The sequence below is a fragment of the Primulina huaijiensis genome, chromosome 9 (genome assembly GCF_012295235.1).
Source record: "Primulina huaijiensis isolate GDHJ02 chromosome 9, ASM1229523v2, whole genome shotgun sequence".
NCBI lineage: Eukaryota > Viridiplantae > Streptophyta > Magnoliopsida > Lamiales > Gesneriaceae > Primulina > Primulina huaijiensis.
In genome coordinates this window covers 7,986,534-8,000,008 of record NC_133314.1, presented here as the reverse complement: position 1 = coordinate 8,000,008, position 13,475 = coordinate 7,986,534, and the positions used below count along the sequence as shown (strand labels likewise).

Genomic DNA, 13,475 nt, shown 5'->3' with positions numbered 1-13,475 from the left:
AGTAGGTGCCCGTCGAGCCAAGTGTTGGCCGAGGGTTCACGTTGAAACTCTATGTACGAAAAATATTTATTTTAATAATATTTGAAATTATTGTTTTGGCACATCTTTATCTGTATACCCAAGCTAGTTGTATAGATAAAGTCTTTGAATATACAAATAGTAGAAATAATATGAGCATCAACAATATTGCATAAACCAAGAATAAATCCTCGAGCCTTAACAAAATTTATAATTTGTAAACTTCGTTCTTGCATTTGGTAATCTATAAATTAATAAATTTTAAACTTAAAATAACCTCTCTGTGGATCGATCTCGTACTTACGAAATATATTACTTGCAGACAACCTACACTTGGGTGAATTATAATTTAAGTAGTAGCAAGTTTTTTTGGCGTCGTTGCCGGGGAGGTATAAATTAAGTTTATATTTGTTAATTATGTTTTATTTATAAGTATTTTGTTGTTTTTTTTGTATGAGTATTTGGAGTCGAAAAAAAAGTGGTAGACTTATTCGAGTATCTGAAAATAATTTAAACATGGATGATAATTCAAATAATCAAGATAATGATAACAATAATAACAATAATAATAATAATAATCAAGAACATGATCAATTAAGAACACTTAGGCACCATATGAACCCTATTAGAACTAGTGCCCCATCTTGTTTAGTTTTTCCTCCTGATGCATCTAATTTCAACTTTAAACCTCAAATTATTCAACTTTTACCAAATTTTCATGGCTTAGATTCTGAAAATCCATATTTACATCTAAGAGAATTTGAGGAAGTTTGTAACACTTATAATGATCAAAATTGTAGCATGGATATAGTTCGATTAAAGCTTTTCCCTTTTTCTTTAAAAGATAAAGCTAAAACATGGCTACAAAATTTGAGATCAAGTTCAATAAGATCATGGGAAGAAATGCAACAACAATTTCTCAAAAAGTTTTTTCCTTCCCATAGAACAAACTCTTTTAAAAGACAAATTACTACTTTTTCTCAAAAACAAGGAGAAACATTTTATCAATGTTGGGATAGATATAAAGAATTACTTAATACATGCCCACATCATGGTTTTGAAACATGGAGAATAGTTTCTCACTTTTATGAAGGTCTAATACCTAAAGATAGGCAAATGATAGAATTCATGTGTAATGGAACTTTTGAAGATAAAAACCCAAATGAAGCTATGGAGTATTTGGATTCATTAGCAGAAAATGCTCAAAATTGGGATAATATAGGCACAATAGAACCACCAACAACTAAAATCAATAATTCAACAAATGGGGGTGGTATCTATAATCTTAAAGATGATATAGATATTCAAGCTAAACTTGCATCTTTAGCAAGAAAAATTGAGTCATTAGAAATGAAAAAGAGTGGTCAATTAAAAAGTATTCAAGAAATTGTTTGTCATATATGTGATACACATGATCATGCTACAAAAGATTGTCCAACATTACCTTCATTTAAAGAATGTCTCCATGAACAAGCAAATTATGTTAACAATTATAAAAAACCAATACTAGATCCTTTTTCAACATCATATAATCCTGGATGGAAAAATCATCCTAATTTTAGTTGGAGGAATGATAATAATGCACAACCCTCACAACAATATTTTCAAAATAACCAAAATCATCAAGGTTATATTCCTTATGTTACACCTCCAAGAAAAAACTTTGAAGATGTAATTCATGCATTTATCCAAAAGCAAGAATCTATCAATATTCAAAACAGTCAATCTATGACTGATTTGAAAGAAACTCTTGCAAAATTTGCATCTGCACTTAATATTCATGAAAAAGGAAAATTTCCATCTCAACCTCAACCTAATCCTAAAAATCAAAATCAAGAATTAAAAAATGAAAAAATTGATCAAATAAAATCTGTTATTACCCTTAGAAGTGGTAAAATAGTTAATGATCCATATAGTAATGAAAACAAGGATCATTTAAAATCAAAGAGTAAGGATGATAATCCTGATACTTTTGAGAATGATGATACCTTAAATTCTAAAAATAATATGTTGAATGATAAATCATCTGAAATAGTAAATGAATCAAATAAACCTCCACCATTTCCTCATGCATTAACAAATCATAAAAAACAAAAAAATGATTCTGATATCTATGAAGTTTTTAAACAAGTAAAGATAAATATTCCATTATTAGATGCTATTAAACAAGTACCTTCATATGCAAAATTTTTAAAAGACTTATGTACTGTGAAGAGAAAATTGCATGTGAAGAAGAAAGCATTCTTGGCTGAACAAGTAAGTTCTATTCTTCAAAATAATTCTAGTTTAAAATATAAAGATCCTGGTTGTCCAACAATTTCATGTATTATTGGAGAAAATAAAATTAAAAAAGCTTTGTTAGATTTGGGAGCAAGTGTGAATTTACTTCCTTATTCAGTTTATGAAAAACTTAATTTAGGAGAATTAAAACCCACTTCTGTTACTCTCTTACTGGCGGATAGGTCAATCAAAATACCTAGAGGTATTGTAGAAGATGTGTTGGTTCAAGTTGATAAATTCATATATCCTGTAGATTTTATTGTTTTGGATACACAACCAATAGAAGTACATAATGAAATTCCAGTAATATTGGGACGACCATTTCTAGCAACTTCAAATGCTTTAATTAATTGTCGAAATGGAATAATGAAATTGTCTTTTGGAAATATGACTCTAGAACTTAATGTGTTCAATTTATGTAAACAACCAAGTATTAATGAAAATGAATATGATAATGAAATTGAAACAATTATGGAAGAAAATATACAAGAAGAAAACTTAAATCAACAATCTGAAGTTTTTTCAATAGAAAGTTTTGAGTCTGAAAATAATTTTAAAAAAGATGATAATACAAAACTTGAATTAAAAGTTTTACCATTCGAATTGAAATATGTATTTCTTGGTGAAAATAAAACATTTCCTGTTGTAATTTCTTCCACTCTTCTACCAAATCAAGAAGAAGATTTAATTAAATTACTTAAGAAATATAAAAATGCAATTGGATGGACTTTGAAAGATATAAAAGGTATAAATCCTTTAATTTGCACACATAAAATTCATTTGGAAGAAAATGCTAAAACATATCAACAACCACAAAGAAGGTTAAATCCACATATGAAAGAAGTTGTTAAGAATGAAGTATTAAAACTATTAGACGCTGGAATTATCTATCCAATCTCAGATAGTAAATGGGTAAGTCCAACACAAGTAGTACCTAAAAAGTCAGGCATCACTGTTATAAAAAATGAAAAGGGAGAGTTATTACAAGCTAGGATTCCATCTAGTTGGCGTATGTGTATTGATTATAGAAAATTAAATGATGCAACTAGAAAAGATCATTTCCCACTACCATTTTTAGATCAAATTCTAGAAAAAGTAGCAGGAAATTCTTATTACTGTTTTCTTGATGGGTATTCGGGGTATTATCAAATACCTATATCATTAGAAGATCAAGAAAAAACTACTTTCACTTGTCCTTTCGGAACTTTTGCATTTAAAAGAATGCCATTTGGTTTATGTAATGCTCCGGCTACTTTTCAAAGATGCATGTTAAGTATTTTCAGTGATATGATTGAAGAATTTGTAGAAGTTTTTATGGATGATATAACTGTTTTTGGAAACTCATTTGAAAATTGTCTTAAAAACCTAGAAGAAGTATTAAAACGATGTGAAGAAAAAAATCTTGTTTTAAATTGGGAAAAATGTCATTATATGGTTAAATCTGGGATTGTGTTAGGTCATGTGATATCTGAAAAAGGAATTGAAGTTGATAAAGCCAAAGTTGATGTTATTGCTAATTTAACATCACCAAAAACGGTCAAAGAAGTTCGATCATTCTTGGGTCATGCAGGTTTTTATAGAAGGTTTATAAAAAATTTCAGCATAATATCTAAACCAATTTCGAATCTTTTAACAAAAGATACACAATTTGAATGGACTCAGAAATGTGAAAATGCTTTTAAAAAAATAATTAATCTTTTAATTACATCACCTATTTTACAACCTCCAGATTGGTCTTTACCATTTGAATTAATGTGTGATGCAAGTGATTATGCTATAGGAGCTGTGTTAGGACAGAGAAAAGAAGGAAAACCGTATGCAATCTATTATGCTAGTAGAACCTTAAATAGTGCTCAAATAAATTATTCAACTACTGAAAAAGAATTACTTTCAGTAGTATTTGCATTAGATAAGTTTCGATCTTATTTAATTGGTTCTACTACTATTGTGTACACTGATCATTCTGTCGTAAAATATTTATCAAATAAACAAGATGCTAAGCCAAGATTAATACGGTGGATTTTATTGTTACAAGAATTTGATATTATAATTAAAGATAAAAAAGGAAAAGAAAATGTCGTAGCCGATCATTTATCTAGAATAATGACTGAATCATCTCATAATGAAATACCAATAAATGAAAATTTTTCAGATGATCAGTTGTTTTATGCTACTATTATGTCTTGGTTTACTAACATTGTAAATTTTATTGTGACAAATAAAATGACTTCTCATTTGAATTCACAGGATAAGAATAAATTCTGGATAGAAGTTAAAAAATTTTATTGAGATGATCCTTACTTGTTTAAGTATTGTCCTAACCAAATTTTTCGACGATGCATACCCGACAATGAAGTAAGTAATGTTATTAAATTTTGTCATTCTGAAGCATGTGGAGGTCACTTTTCATCAATAAAACAGCTGCAAAAATCTCACAATGTGGATTTTATTGGCAGTCTTTATTCAAAGATACGCATTTATTTTGCAAATCTTGTAAAAACTGTCAGAATATGGGATCAATTTCAAAACGAAACATGATGCCTTTAAATCCAATCATAATTATTGAAATATTCGATAGTTGGAGGATAGATTTTATGGGCCCATTTCCATTATCTTTTAGATATACGTACATTTTAGTCGCTGTTGATTATGTTTCAAAATGGATTGAAGCAATTGCATGTAGAACTAATGATCATAAAGTTGTTATAAAATTTTTAAAATAAAATATTTTTAGTCGATTTGGAATACCTAGAGCAATAATTAGTGATGGGGGAAGTCATTTTATAAATAAATCATTTTTTTCTTTGTTAAGAAAATATGGCATTACACATAAAGTTTCTACCCCATATCATCCTCAAAGTAATGGTCAAGTTGAACTTGCAAATAGAGAAATAAAACAAATTTTAGAAAAAACAGTTAATCCGAATCGAAAAGATTGGTCTTTAAGATTAACTGATGCATTATGGGCATATAGAACTTTATTTAAGACATCATTGGGGATGTCACCATATAGGTTAGTTTTTGGTAAGCATTGTCATTTACCGGTTGAACTTGAACATAAAGCTTATTGGGCAATTAAAGCATTTAATATTAATTTAGATTATGCATCTAAATTAAGAAAATTTCAATTAAATGAACTTGAAGAATTAAGAAATGATGCATATGAAAATTCAAAGATTTATAAAGATAAAACTAAAGCCTTTCATGATAAAAATATTATGAGAAAGTCATTTGAAATTGGACAAAAAGTTTTACTTTATAATTCTCGTTTGCATTTATTTCTAGGAAAACTAATATCGAGATGGTCAGGACCATTTATAGTTAAATTTGTTTATCCTCATGGTGCTGTTGATATTGAAAATCCTAAAAATAAGGACGTGTTTAAAGTTAATGGGCAAAGACTTAAGTTTTTTTTATAGAAAATGAGATTCTTAATGATGATTTTATGCCTTTATATGATCCACAATAGTTGGTTGATATTTTCATTTTGTTTTTGCAGATTCTAGTTCATTTCCCGGTTAAGTGGCGGATAACGGTACTCCGTGACTATCTAAGTCGGCTTTTTCAGTTTTCCCAAAATAATTGAACTATATAATAAAAATAATAATAATAATATGGATGCTAGTATTGTGAATCTTCGTAAATATTTTGCTTGTTTACCTAATAATGCATTGAAAAAAATTTATAAAGCTAGATGTGAGCGACTAAGGTTGATGATGTCATATGGCATACCGAATGATATCCGTTTGATAATTGAAGCAAAAGTCCGATTGGTTGGGGAAGCAAGTGAAATAATAATAAGACATATGCCAGGATTTGGTAAAAACACATATGTCAAAAAGCGAAGAGCTAAACGTATACGTGGATGTCATAAATGTGCAAGGTGGACTTGTAAAGGGAAATGCAAAAATTTTGGAATAACATCAATGAATAGAGAAGATAAAATTTTATTCATTAAGAATGGTCTGAGTAAAGAACCTTTGGATAATTTTCTAGAGGTTCTTGATACGCATTCTAGTGGGTACGTGCAAAATGAACTTCTTAAACTATGGTGGCAATTTCAACATGATGAATATCAATATGGACGGTGAAATCAACCTTATAAAGATCCTACTGTAGTAACGCATATCTGTTTAGATAAGTAAATATATATATACAATTTCGTCTCGGGAATCTGACGTTAAAAGACCCTGTTTGCCAATTTATAAGAAAATTGGATGGGAAGCATATCCACGACTCATAGAAGGCGTTGAAGCCGTTACTGAACGTAAAATCAGAAGAAGATGTGCGCTACAATCACAACTACGCTGTATATATGTGTTTCAATTTATGTCATTTTTATTTTAATAATAATAATAATTTTCTGTTCAAATATTGACTTTTGGCATGTTACGCTTATAAATTCATATTCTGTAATTTAACAATTGCAAAAACATATTTCTCAATATGTCGACGTCCACGGTAAGTAAAATAAAAAATATTTGTGTATTTTGTGGATCTAGTGCAGGAAAAGATTCAATTTATGAAGTGGTAGCAGAAAAGCTTGGAATAACACTTGCCAAAAAAAGATTCATTTGGTATATGGTGGTGGTGAAGTTGGTCTCATGGGAAAAGTTGCAAAAGCTGCGCATGCAGGTGGAAGTGAAGTCTTAGGCATTATTCCGATTACCTTAGCCAGCCCTACTGGACCAACAATAGGAGAAGAAATGAAAGTGGACAACGTATATGAACGAATTACTCAAATGATTGAACATTCAGATGCTTTCATTGTTTTTCCAGGAGGTTTTGGTACTTTGGAAGAAATATTTCATACTGTTTGTTGGGCACAATTAAATATCCACAATAAGACAATTGGTTTGTTAAATGTTAACAATTATTATGATAAACTGCTATCGTTTCTTGATGATGTTGTGGAACAGGGATTTATTTCATTAGCTTCACGAAGGATGTTAGTTTCTGCTACAAGTGAAGGTGAACTTATTGATTTGCTGCAAGGATTTAGTCATGAACCAGATCCATTCTTATCTCAACTTAATTGGCCAACATCCAAGAGTAAGAAAAGAAAATTCATGTGATACTGAAATTGTGATTCAACGGTATGTTTTAATTTTTTTTTCTCTTTAAGGTATGAAAAATCTCCTCTTCTTCTTCTCCTCTTAGTTTGTTTTTATATAAAAATAAAAAATATATATTCATAGATATAGTAATAATAATAATAATAATTTTTAGTTCAATGACGAGTAAGGTGTCAGTAAAATGAACTTGAGACGCATTAGTTAATAATTATTGGAAAATCACAATACACTAGATTTTAATATTCATTATATTTAAATTACAGATTACAAGAAAAATTAGTTTTTCATATGTACCAATTTATATATATATATATTTTTGATCAATTAATATAAAATATATAATAGATGTGTTTATATATATATATATATAATTGTGTGTGTTTTCAAATAAAATAATTTCTAAACTTTTTATGATAATATAGTTAAAAGCTATGGTTTGTATGATTGTTAACATGTATAATTGAAAGAATTCTTTTTGTAAAAGTATAATATATACTCACGCATCTTTTGTGAATAAGTGGTGAGAAATGAGAAAACAATTAATAAATTTTTATTGATTATTACAAAATGGTTAATTACAAGAATATAACTCCCCTATAAAAAAATATATTGATTATAAAAAAAAGAAGATAAATAACGGACTGCAAAGTTCTTTGTTCATTGTAATTATTTTTTCTCAAGATTTGATTGATGTACTATAAATGTGTTCTAAAAAAAATCCATCAATCAATATGTTCTAAAAAAAAGATTTATTTGTGTTAGATAAGTTTCAAAGGTAGTCGAATGTATCCATTATATAAATGATTATATATATGGACATTTATGGTAGAATGTTTGGATTAAAAAAAAAATTTATGTCATTGTAAAACTTTGCTGTCACGTTAATAAAAAAATAAAAAAAAGAAAAAGAAAAAAAAAAGGGATTTTATTCTTTGTAAATTTTCTTATTTTGTTTTCAATATTAGTTTATTTAATTGTCTGCTTTAATAATTAGCCTTTTTCAATGAGAATTAATATTCATTCCAACTCCATGAGTGTAAATCAGCTATCCATTAAATATTTTGACCTGAAAGAATATGGAGTTGAGGCTTTTACAAAAAAAAATTCTCGATATTTTACATGTTATGGTGGGTGGTATGAATTATCTTTTTGACTATATTATCATAAAAAAATATAGAAACTAATATATATATATATATATATATATATTGTTACTTTATATATTATGTGAAAATAATAATAAAAGCACATCTAATTATATATTATTATATTAAATGGAAAAAAAAAATATATATATATATATAAATCGGTATATGAATTTGTATTTAAAATGAATATGTTTGTATATTTGAATATATAAAAGGAATAAAGAATCTAGGTTGTGATTTTCCGATAAATTTTATTACTAAGAGACTAGTAATAAGATAGTGTGGGGGTATGATGAAACTTAAAATTAATAATTTATTATATGTTAAAACCTATATTTTAAAATTTAAGTTTCATTAAAATTATAAAATTATGTTATTTTAGTAATGTGTGTTTATATTTAAATGTCTTACTAAATATTTTTTATTTTCAAGTTTTCTACGTGTTGGTAAAATAATGATAACTCAAGCTAGAAATTTCAAATGGATGTGATTCAAACATTTTTGGAATCCTTGAGAAATTATTTACAACTTTGCAGAAGACATGATTGCCTAAAATGTTTGTTAAGATGATCAAATTGTGAAAATATCAAAAGGATGACAAATTTATTTTCACCATGACCAGCATATAGTAAAAAAATCATAACTATTTAAATATTTAACCAAATGAGGTGAACTAAGTGGCCAAATTCATCTACAGACAATTCCCCACATGTTTGCTATTTTGACTGAGTCAAATTCGGTGATTAAAGTCGTGAAACAAAGCATTGAAAGAAGGGACATGGAATTGAAGTTGGAGGAGACAAAGACTACTATTACAACTACATGGCATTAATAAAATTTTCGACCCTTTCTCTCATTTGGCCTATAAATAGAGGCCTTGTGCTAGCTTGAGAATCATTCTATCTCATTGTAAAATATAGTGTGAGTGTGTATAAAAGTTTTAAGTTCCAATCTATTTTTCATTTTCCAAATTATGAGTGATGTTTTTAGTGTTGATCAAAAGTAAGTTCATGGAAAGCTAAATCTATTATGTCAAGGTGAAGAGGATGAATTCTTGGTGAAGTAAGATTGTTNATATATATATATATATATATTTATATAATTATATCATATATTTCATTTAGACGATAGTGTGGCTCTGCCGGTTGTTCTAAATGAAATATTATGATTTAATATTAATATCTAACAATTTAACATTTACTTTATCGCAACTAACTTTTCCTTTCCGCGTCTAACATTTACTTTATCGTAACTAACTTTTACTTTCCGCATCTAACTTTTACTTTCCCGCAACTAACTTATTAAATCATATATTTCATTTAGGCAATAACGTGGCTCTGCCGGTTGTTCTAAATGAAATATAATGATTTAATTTAACATTTATTTTATGCAGTTATATATCTATATAATTATATATATAATCATAGGTATCATATATAAAATATCGGTGAATTCGGTATTTTCTATAGTGAGAACTATATTATATTAGGTGTGTGTTTAAATATTTAATTTTCTTGGAACCATTATTTATAGTGTTTTCCTTTGTTTTATTTTTAGTTAAACAATATTGAATAAATCAAGAATAAATCCTCGAGCCTTGACAAAATTTATAATTTGTAAACTTCGTTCTTGCATTTGATAATCTATAAATTAATAAATTTTAAACTTAAAATAACCTCTCTGTGGATCGATCTCGTACTTACGAAATATATTACTTGCAGACAACCTACACTTGGGTGAATTATAATTTAAGTAGTAGCACTAATATCATATTCGAAGTCCTTTACTAACTCAAGCTATCTGCGCTGTCTCATATTCAGTTCCTTTTTGGTGAAGAAATATTTCAGACTTTTATGATCGTTGAATATTTTGCACTTCTCCCCATAATGGTAGTGTCTTCAAATATTCAATGCAAAAACTACTGCTGCAAGCTCAAGATCATGAGTAGGGTAGTTTTTCTCGTGAATTTTCAACTGTCTCGACGCATAAGCTATAACTTGGTCATTTTGCACCAGAACTACTCCCAAACCAAGTTCAGAAGCGTCGGTATATAGAGCATACTCTCCTTGCCCTGATGGCATAGATAACACTCGCGCTGAAATCGATGCTTGCTTCAACTTGTCAAAACTGTCTTCACACTCGGATCCCCAAATAAACTTTGCATTCTTCTTAGTCAAGGATGTCAATGGTACTGCCATGGATGAGAATCACTTGATGAATTTGCGATAGTTGCCAACTAGTCCCAAGAAACTGCGAATCTCGGTAACACTCTTTGGTACTGGCCACTCTTTCACTGCCTCAACTTTGCTTGGATCAACTTCAACGCCATCCCTAGAAATTATGTGGCCAAAGAAAGCCACTCTATCAAGCCAAAACTCGCACTTGCTGAATTTTTCATAAAGCTTTCTAACTTGTAGTACTTGCAGTGTTGTCCTCAAATAATGACTTGCTCATTTTTTTTCCTCGAATAGATCAATATATCATCAATGAAGACTATAATAAACTGATCTAGATACGGCTGAAATACGCGATTCATGAGATCCATGAAGATCGCTGGCGCATTAGTTAGACCGAATGATATGACCATAAACTCGTAGTGCCCATATCTAGTATGAAATGCCGTCTTGTGAACATCCGACTCTTTCACTTTCAACTGATAGTACCCAGATCGAAGATCAATTTTAGAAAATATCGATGCTCCTTACAACTGATCAAATAAATCTTCAATTCTTGGCAGTGGATACTTATTTTTGATAGTGACCCTGTTGAGCTCTCGATAATCAATGCAAAGACGCATACTACCATATTTTTTCTTCACCTTTAATACAGGTGCGCCCATGGAAAATAACTAGGGCGTATAAAACCCTTGTCTAGCGATTCCTCGCACATAGACAAGAGATAATATGCGGTATATGCTTGTTTCTCGCCGCCTCGAAGACAAAAGAATTACCACTAGGCAGTCGAATAGTCACTGATCTCAGATGGAAATAAATCGAAGCTCCATTCGCTGATAACCAATCCATCCCAAGTATAATATCAAATTCAGGCATAGGAAGCACAATAAGATCTGCCCGAACCACATCTTTGAATAAACGAAGCTCCAGTTTCTTGACAATTTTAGACGTGAGCATTTGATTACCGGAAGGAATGGAAACTTTGAAACCCAATCTCATAAAGTGAGGAGAAATATTCAATCTTTTGATGAAGGTTTCAGATATGAAAGAGTGTGTAGCTCCCGAGTCTAAAAGTGCATAGGTTGCCACACTTTGAATGATAATCCTCCCTGTGACGAAAACGTCTTTTAAAATCTTTTCGTGTTGAAGCTTAAGGATTTACTATCATTAATTTCCCAAAATTATGTGTAGATTACGCGTTGATCTTAAGCATCTCTTCAAAATTGCATTTAGCCCTTCAATTTTTCGAAATTTTCAATTTAGTCCCCAAAATTTTGAATTATTGCAATTTAACCCTTATATTTTTTCGAAAATTCTTATTTTAATCCCTTAAATTTCGAAAATTGGATTGGTGGTCCTTAAGAATTCGGAAATTGCACTAGGTCCCTTATCTTTCGGTTAATTACATTTTGGTCCCTTAATTAAAATTCGAAACCCCTATCAACCCTTGATTATGATTTTCTTTAAATTTTTGGCCCTAAATCCTTTATTTGGAATTAATTCATCCTTCGCATAAAATAAGGCTAAAAAATAAATACCATTTCTATGGTTTATAAAATCATATCTTAAATTCCAACTAAAGTAGAACATGCAACTTAATTTCCACTAGGTTAAATCTTGTTCCCAATTTCATTATATAAACCAATTTAACATTTCATGCAATAATAAGCAATATGAAAATGTTAAATGACTGGGTTACCCGTGATAAGAGTAGTGTCTGTCTCCCCTTCAGCTTCCTGTGCATTCATAGCATAGGCTCGCCCAATGGTGGGTGCATTCTTCTTCGGGCCATCAACAGCTTTGTGCCATTCTTCCTTGCTTATGAAGCACTTAGTAGTACCCCAAACACATGGTCCATAGTTTAGTCGATTGCACTTCTTGCATGGTTGTCCTTCTGCAGTTTTTGGTGCTGCAGGTTGTGTCTTTGACGGTGCTTGCTTCTTGACTTGACCTTGGGGCTTTTGAGGCCCTTGAGGTCTAGGAGGATCCGTATATGGCTTCTTGTTTGTCTGATTATTATTCTGATGTTGTTGCCTCTTGCGCTGTAACTCAATCTCAATTTCCTTCAAGGATTGCTCAGACTAAAATGCATAAGTAACGGCAATAGCATAATCCAAAGGACGCATCATCATAACATTATTCCGTATGTTGGGTCGTAGGCCATCCATGAAGTGTCTAAGCTTCTCGTCAGCATACTTGGCAATAAGGGGTACAAAGTGACAACCCCTATCAAATTTCTTCAAAATTCAGCAACAATAGCGTCTCCCTGACGGAGAGTCATAAATTCCCTCTTTAATCGCCCTCTGACATCAGCAGTAAAATATTTCTTGTAGAATATAGTTTTGAATTGATCCCAAGTAAGTGTAGCAAGGTTAACACCCTGCTCGGCTCCTTCCTACCATAAAGAAGCGTCATCCCTAAACAGATAAGTAGTACACCTCACACGGTTTGCATCTCCCATATCAAGATAGCGAAAGTGTACCTTGAGTGAACGAATCCAACTCTCAGCAGCAAAGGGATCGGCAGTGCAATAAAATTCCTTCGGCCCTAGCCTCCGGAACTGATCATATATATCATGCTGTGGCCTAGGTGCCTGCTGCATCTGCTGTAACTGCTGCTGCTATAACTGTTGCTAGAAGAGACGAGCCATCCCCTCTAACGCACGAGTAGCAGCATCCCCCGGAGGAGGAGGTGGTTGTGGTGGTGGGTGTGGTGCATTCCTTTGATGGTTCACACTGTTCTCGGCTTGATTCTCAATAACAAGGGCGCGTCTTGGAGGC

General features: G+C 30.5%; 1 non-coding gene across 1 annotated transcript; it reads right to left on the bottom strand.

Moving 5' to 3' along the window:
• Nucleotides 1-965: 965 nt before the first annotated feature.
• LOC140985449 (small nucleolar RNA R71) lies at nucleotides 966-1,076 on the bottom strand. Its single transcript, XR_012176768.1, has one exon. It is a non-coding gene; the product is annotated as a small nucleolar RNA R71 (small nucleolar RNA).
• Nucleotides 1,077-13,475: the final 12,399 nt, after the last annotated feature.